We start from the raw sequence: 9,015 nt of genomic DNA, 5'->3' as shown, positions 1-9,015 counted from the left end.
CAGTATAATAATTGCTGCCATGTTCTTGTTCCCTGACCTTAAAGAGTTCTGCATTCAACTACATGCCTTTCTGAATCTTATATGTCTTATTGGTTTTTTCACCTCAAACCTATTTGATGAAAACCTCTTAGTCTAACTTTAAGTTATTTTCAAAGTTTTGTTTCAGCTAGTATGCACTCCACAACCTGTGAATGCATCCTTCAAAATTAAGATTAAGAGAATTAAGCCAGCTAAGCTACCGTGACTCAATGTTTTTTTTTTTTTTTAATCATTAACCTAAGCCACAGCCTATATGCTCCTCAATAGAAACTCATGAGTTCTACCTTTGTGACACCTACTTGTATTTATTTTTATTCATAAAAATCCTGTACAAATAATCATCATTATTACAATTAGGCTGTACATTTAGGGAGGAATCATCTTCATGACAATCCACTGATAAAAATGCCCAGTAGAAGCTGATGTTCCAAGAGATAGACACACTAAATTACAGTCAGTGGGGATCTCCTTACACCATTCACACAATGCAGATAGCAGAGAAGATGGCAGCATGAGCATGTAAAGGCACAGCAGAAGCAAAAGACATTCTGGGTCTGGGGTCTAGGCCTTTTCTAACCGAGATTCATCCTTCAGAGAGTTTCCTCCTGGTAGTCTGACATCTTGAAACTCATTTCCACCTGCTGCTCCTCTGACATGACCACTGACAATAATAACAATAAATTCAATGAACTCTCAAAACACACTTTATTTCCAAAATCAATAAAATATATAAGTTGTCTTTGAATACAAAGTAATAAAATTGAATAAGAGGAATAATGGGATTGCACATGGAGAGATATTCCATGTCACAGAGTGGAAGACTGCAGGAATAAACTCCATTCCTCCTGAGTTGGTCTCTATTTTCAACACAATCCAATAAAAAGTCTCTTTTGCTGTGTGCAGTGGTGCAGGTCTTTAATCCCAGCACTTGGAAGCAGAGCCAGGCGAATCTTTGTGAGTTCAAGCCACCTGGTCTACAAGCGAGTTCTAGGACAGAACCAAAACTACATGGAGAAACCCTGTCTTGAAAAATGAAAGAAGAAAGAAATTATCTTTTGTGTGAATGCCTGGTCTATGTTTTTAAACAAAATTCAACTGTTCAAGCTAAGGACAATTCATTGAAAAAGAGCAAGTGTAAAAGTTGACCTGCTCTGTGGATGCAGGCACATTTGCATGTGAAACACTCAATTTGTGATCTCTGTGCCCCTGCAGGTCAGGGGAAACTGCCTGTCCACAGTTAGTCACAGGAAATAGGCTCCTCCTTTGTGTCGCCACATTGAGAGAGCCTGGATTTCAAAAGAAAAGGCTGCATCTTTTGAAAAATGACTGAAGGCTGTTTGTGTCTATTTTTTCACGTGCATGTTTATATTTTACTCACATTTTATATGTGCAGTCCATCACCGTGATAAAAATGAGAACATGTGCAACATTTATCCAATTATTTGAAATTTAAATGAAATGGCCAATATTTTAGAAATTGAGCTTAGATGACTCGGGAAAATATAGAGCTATGAATTGACCAACAACAATCAGAATATGAACAATAAGATAATTTCCCCAAAGGATTCAATAGTAAAATGAACATCTGTATCTCAAGTTCATCAAATCTCAAAGAAATCCAAAGGAACACAGGAAAAGGACAGTCATTTTCAATTTGTAGCATGCACTAAAATGATAACTGATGAAGAGAAATCTTTGCCAGAGAAAACTCAATAATACGTAAATCAAAGGATATGTATGACCAAAGGCTATCATTAAACAAAAATGTATCCCAACCCACTGTGTTAACAAAATGTAATGTGGAAATTGTCTCAATCAATGAGAATAATAAAAGTGATAAATCTCAAACTACCCTCATAATAAAGCTTTTCATATCTCTAAGAAGAGAAAGGAACTTCCTTTTCTCCATAAATAGTTAAAAAATCATGACAGGGCTGAGATGCACTTTGGTAGGAGAGCTTAGCCTGCATGCTCTAGGCACTGGGTTCCAACAACAACATCACAACAAACAGAAAACTGCAATGTCATACACAATATGAAACAGCAAGGGCTTTCTTGTGAAACTGAGCAATAGTTCCTTTTGACAATTCTTGTGTACATCTCAGTCCACTCAGTGAGAAGAATAATTGAAGTGTATGGTCACAGAGGAAAAAATACAGTTGCCATTACTCATACTGTGGTTACTTATTTGATTATAGTAAAAGAAATGTAATCTATTGATAAGTTAATAAAGTACATTTACTTCATTTGGGGGCATAGCTCAGTCGTACATTGTTTCCTGACTATGTACAAGTCCTGAGTTCAATTCCAACATTTCAAAAAATAAAATAGGGCAACTTCATCCAGCCTTTTCTGTAGTCTACCATATATATCCTGGGGACCCACAACTGGTAAACAAGCCTAGTCTGGCCTTCATGCCTTCACCACAGAAGAGTTCTTGCTTGGGCCAGTATCTGCCTACCTACTCACCAAATCAGGATATCATATCCAGGACTCTCAGATATCATATCCAACATTTCCACTAGTCCTGTCTACACCCACACTCCCATCTCGAAACAGAAAAAAAACATTCTATCTACCATCCCAATAACTTCTGTCATTCCGAATTCATTTCCCCAAGATATTTCTACTTGTAGACCTAACACACCACTAATCTTCCCTTCTACCTCACCCTGCTCCATCCATCACAAACTCCGAACTAACAAAGGAGATGCGCATGCCAAATCTCATCTTAGGATATGAACAATGTAAATGACCAAGCCAGTATCTTCTCTCCAAATCCTAACAGTCTTAAAAATGCTCACCAATGAGAATTACACAGCAAACCCCAGGACAGAGAAGTTAAAGGAAGAATCATAAGCTTTCTCAAAGAATTCAAGGAATTGAAAGAAGACACAAAGAAAGATTCAGTGAAATCAATGAGAAAAAGCTTCTTACAGATAAATAAGAGAACCTAGGCAAATAATCTGGAAAATGGAAAATCCTAAAAAAAAAAAAAAAAAAAAAAAAAATGGGGGCACTATGAAAAAAACTTTAACTTTGAGCATAAATGAGGGGGAACAATGGCAAGACAGTGCATAGACAAGTCTTTAACAAGCTTTCCACAAACTTAGAATAGTATACACACCGAAAACACAATGAAAACACAGAACACCAAATAGACAGGAGCAGAAAAGAAAATCTCCACAGTATATCATAGTTAAAATTCTAAGTACACATAAAAATAACGTATATTGAAAGTTGTAAGTGAAACACTGCATATCACCTCTAAAGGAAAATGTATCAGAATGACAGCTGATTTCTCAACAGAAAACTTTGGAAATGCTTGAGTAAAGCACTTTAAGTCAAATAAACTACTACAGTCAACATACAATGATATACACAGAAATACTATATCGCCATGATTGAAGGAGAAAGAAAATTTTTTCATGATATTAACAGCCTAAGGAGTTTTGTGATATGTCTTTACAGGCAAAATAGTATTACATTAGTGTATATGTACCACATTCTCATTATCCACTAGTCAGTTGAAGATATTTAGATGTTTCCACTTCCTAGCTATTGTGAACAGAGTTGCAATAAACATGGCTGAGCAAGTATCTGTGGAGTAGGATGTCCTTTGCACAGGTGTCAAAGAGTGCTGTAGCTGGATCATATGGTAGTTCAGATTTTCAAAGTGATAGCGCCAGTTTGCTGTCCTACTAACAGTGAATGATGATTCCCCCTCATTATCTCCAGCATTTGTTGTCAGCTCCCTTATTGGTCTTAGAAATAACTTATATATTGTATATAAAGTTTATATATGTGAGTGTATGTGTATATATGCTGTGACACGAGCCAACAATGAAGTCTCCAAGAGCCATAGTCTAACAAAAACTCCAATATTATGCATGAAAACCCTCCTTTTAAGATGTTGGTCCAGAGTGTTCAAGAAACTCAAAATAGTATGGCTCATTCTGTTGCCCTTAGTTGCCTCCTAAAGGTTGAAGGTAAGTTTCTATTACTGAAGACACCATGAACTTCAGACCCAGAACTCAGAGGACTGAGCTGGATCTGACCTGAAAGCCTCCTTCCTGAAGGCTAGCTTTCATAATATCAGAGATGCTATGCAAGCTGACAAGGGAGGGAAGCAACCAGTAGTCCTACCCAACTGTGGTGCCTGTGAACCACAAAAATGAACAGCATGACAGTATACCACTAAAAGCACAATAGTAAGCTCCTATCTTGACAATAACCAACAGCAGTCTAATCGACAGAAGGCCTATCAACAGGAAGGAAATCATACTTGGTACTGGAAATGTATCCAATTTCCAGGGCTAGTGAGGACATGTATCTTAGAGAAAAACTTTGTATGACCTCTTTATTAAACCAACCTAATTCCTAACTGCATTCTAAATACTCATCCTTATACCCACAGAGAAGTGTAGCTCTCATCCTTCATTGAAGAAGTTTTTCTCTGCAGTAGACAGAGACCTTTACAAAACACCACAACTCCTCAAAATACAAAGAACAACTGCTATTGGGTTCCCCAAATCAATGGATAAATCTGTAATACAAGGCTTGTACCTAAGGCTGGGAAACATCACGGAAGAGGAGTAGGAACATTGCAAAAGTCAAGAAGTAGCAATAAGTCTGCAGTGAGATCATGTCTTCTAAAAAGGACAGATATGCTTCACCCATGAAACCTTTACCAATAGGAGTGCCTAAGCACAAGCTGAGCAATACACCACCTATAGACATACTAACATGAAAGGAAGAAATCTCAGGGATGCTCACTCCTAGGCAACCAACTACAGATAGCTATAGAAAGTTGAGAGTGTGAGAAAGTCTTCCCCAGTGGCGAGACCTTAATCAGTTATTAAATACCAGTTGTTCGTCCTGAAATTATATACATACAAGTAACACTAAAGTGGACTCAGCAGGTAGTTTTATATATTTATGTGTTAATACCTGTAATAAGTACAGCTAAATAAATGAAGTCATGAATTAGAAAGTAGATGAGTCAGGATATACAGAAGGGACTGAAGAGAGAAAAGTAAAGGGGAAAATTATATAATTGAATTTTAATTGAAATATATATTCGAGTTAATACTAAATAAAAATGAAATTTAAAAAAAGATCTGAAACTGTTTGGGGAAAACAAATAAATGTAAGCTCAGACAATGACTTCCTGAAAAGTACTCAAGAGCTTAGGATATAATACTAAAACGTGTCAAATGGTATTGTATGAAATTTAAAAAAATACTGTACAATAGTAAACAGATTCTAGAACTGAACTACAGCATGCTTGTTCAATGGAAGAAAATCTTTCATAGATTATTAGTATCTGTGCAATTTGTATTAAATGTACATGAAATATATATATATATATATAATATATATATATATATAAAGCGTTTAGACAGCCTACTCAAAATGGACTACTGAAATGAAGAAAGAGTTCTCAAAAGATGGAGTGTAAATGGCCAGTAAATAAATAAGGTCCAACATGTTTAGTCATACAGGAAAATGCCTATTCAAACTATATCGTGACTTTTCTCTCACCCCAGTCAGAATGATTAAAATATAAAGCAACAATAAACAATGAAATTATCCAGAGAAAGGGTATCCAATATATACATTTGATGGGAGTGTAAATTAGTCCATTCACTGTGAACATCAGTATAGGCTTCTACCCAAAACTAAATTGGAGCTACCATGTGATCCAGATATAGGACTTCTGACTGCATACACCAAGGACACTATGTTAGCCTAACAAAGAGATATTGCCACATCCCATTTTAAGGAATCACTAGTAACAAATATCCAAGTTAAAGAATCAGCTTGGGTATCTAACACCAAGGTGAAAGGATGAAGAAATCATGGCATATGTACATAAGAAAGCTTTATTAATTTATAAAAATGAATGAAATTAATTCTTCCTGACCCCTACTTTCAGCCTGTCCTTCTCTAGCCCATCTCAATTCTTTTTTTTTCTCTAGAGCTGAGGACTGAAACCCAGGGCCTTGCACTTGCTAGGCAAGCGCTCTACCACTGAGCTAAATCACCAACCCCCCATCTCAATTCTTTTTGTAACTCCACTGACATGAAAGAACTGCTCTCTACCAGGGACCCACAGCCACCACCTAGGCTAGGACTCAGGAAGGTGACCTTTATCCTCCATTTCATCTTCCCATTCTGGTCTCTCTAGACTTACTCTTATTTCTGCTGCTGCCTGCCTGCAGAAGCTCCCCTGCCCAGCCCATTCCACCCCCTAGGGACTTGGCCTCTTGGTGCAGACCCAGGGCCCCACTAGTTCTTTCCCCAACTGCCTCTATCACCATTCTAACTTATCTCCATTTCTTGTGACCTTGCACTCACTGGAAGAATAGTTCTCTACTTGCACATTGGCAAAGAAATCAGGAAAATGGTACTTTTCACAACATTCTCAAAAAAATATCTTGGGGCAATATTATCCAAGCAAGTGAAAGACTTATGTAATAAAAACTTTTTAAGACATTGAAGAGAGACATTGAAGAAAAACACCAGAAGACAGAAAGATTGCCCATGCTCATGCACTGGTAGGATTAATATAGTAAAAATGGCCATCCTAACAAAATAAATCTACTGATTTAAATGCAATCTCCATCAAAATTACTATACAATTCTTCACAGATCTTGAAATAACAATTCTCAAGCTTCATATGGAAACAAAACAAAACAAAGCCAAAGATAGCTAAACAATCCTGAATTTAAAAACAGAAGAAGAAAAAAACTGCTGAGAGGTTTTGCCATTTCCCAACTTTCAAGTTATAACTACAAAGCTATAGTAATTAAAAACAGCACAGTATCTGAAAAAAAAAAAAAAAACAGACTTGTTTGGTCAATGGAATCCAGGTGAAGACCCAGAAATAAACCCAGACACCTAATTTTGACAGAGAAGCCAAAAGTTGACAACTGGAAATAAAAAGAATAGTATCTCCAACAAATGATGTGGGTCACACTAGATGTCTGCATGTAGAAGGAATGCAAATGAATTCATATGTATCACCCTGCACAAACTCAGCTCCAAAGTGATCAAAGGACCTCAGTGTAAGGCCAGATACACTGGATTTGATAGAAGAGAAAGTGTGGAATAGCCATGAACTCATTGGCACAGGAAAAGATTTTCTGAATAGGACACACACAGACATTAAGAACAACACCTAATAAATGGGATCTCATGAAACTGAAAAAGTTCTGTATGGCAATGGACACCATCATGCGGACACAGGCAGCCTACAGAATGGGGAAAGATTATTACCAGTTATGCATCTGAGAGAAGGTTAGTGTCTAGAAAATATAAAGAACAACAACAACAACAAAAAAGAACACCAAGAAAGCAAATAACCCAAATAAAAACCAGGGAGCACAAAACTGAACAGAGAGTCCTCAAAAGACGAAACACAAATTCTCATCAATAGCCATCAGGGAAATGGAAATTAAAACTACTTTGAGACTTCATCTTACTCCAGTCAGACTGGCCAAGATCAATAAATCAAATGACAGCACATGCTGGTGAGAATATCAGGGAGGAGGAACATTTATTCATTGCTGGTGGGAGTGCAAACTGATACAACCAGTATGGAAATCATTGTAGAGGTTTCTCAGAAAGCTGAAAATTGATCTAGCATAAGATCTAGCTATACTGCTCTTGAACATACATCGAAATGACTCTACATCCCGCTACAGAGACACTTGCTCATCCATGTTCTTTGTCATTATCCATAATAGCCAGAAATTGGAAACAGCTTAGATGGAAATGAAATGAAAGTGTGATGCAATGGAATATTATTCAGCTGTTAAGAAAAACTAAAATTATGAAATTTTCAGGTAATGGATGGAGCTAGAAACAATCATTTTGAGTTAGGTAACCCAGACAGAGAAAGACACATATTGCATATTTTCTCTTCTATGCAGGTGTTAGCTTTTAAATTTAGATGTGTTTTTCAATCCAAATAACTATAGAGGTCAGGAAACTAATAAAGGACCAGAGTGGAGGAGAGGATCTTCCAAGGAAGGGAAAATATAATGGTATATAAAGAGATAAAGGAAAACTAGAATAGAAGGGTTAAATAAGGAGAGGGATGGAAGGCAAGGTAAAGGATAGGATGTGGTAAGGGACAACAAAGGCTAAAGCCTTTTGAAAAGCCATGTGGAGCCTACTACTGTAGAAGCTTCCTAAATATTGTATACTTTTTGTCTTTTGTCTTTTAGTTTAGTTTGTGTGTGTGTGTGTGTGTGTGTGTGCGTGTGCGTGTGCGTGTGGCGTGTGTGTGTGTGTGTGTGTGTGTGAGAGAGAGAGAGAGAGAGAGAGAGAGAGAGAGAGAGAGAGAGAGAGAGAGAAAGAGATTGAGAAAAAGTGAACATGAATTTATGTAGGAAGAGAAGTGAGAGAGGATCTGGGAGTCAGAGGAGGGGAAAATATAATTGCAAATAACATTGCTGGAAAAAAATTAATAAAAATAAGAAACTTTTAATGAAATGAAATTGTATGGTTTCTAGGGAAATGAATGCGACCTGAGATCACCATATTAAGCAAACAGACTCATAAAAACCGATATTGTATTTTGTTTCATTTCTGGAATTATCTATTTTCTACAGAGACGTAAAACATTTTTATATGGCATATATATAACAGAAAGCAGAAGAAAAGCAAGCAGGGGGAAGAGTAGCAGGAGGAAAGAACAGGGAAATTGAAAAAAGAAAAGTTTGGAAAGTGGAATATGGCACAACATGGAGGGCAGAGCCAGGCGTTATCTCTGTGAGTTCAAGGCCAGCCTGGTCTACAGAGTGAGTTCCAGGAAAGGCACAAAGCTACACAGAGAAACCCTGTCTCGAAAAGCCAAAAAAAAAATTGTGTATAATAAAAAAAAAGAGGAAACTGATGAATCTGGTAAATGGCATACCTCAAGAAACTGTCTTTATGAACCTCTAAAAATATGTGCAATAAATAGT

The sequence above is a fragment of the Peromyscus leucopus genome, unplaced genomic scaffold, assembly GCF_004664715.2.
Source record: "Peromyscus leucopus breed LL Stock unplaced genomic scaffold, UCI_PerLeu_2.1 scaffold_811, whole genome shotgun sequence".
Taxonomy (NCBI): domain Eukaryota; kingdom Metazoa; phylum Chordata; class Mammalia; order Rodentia; family Cricetidae; genus Peromyscus; species Peromyscus leucopus.
Note: the sequence above shows the minus strand (reverse complement) of the source record.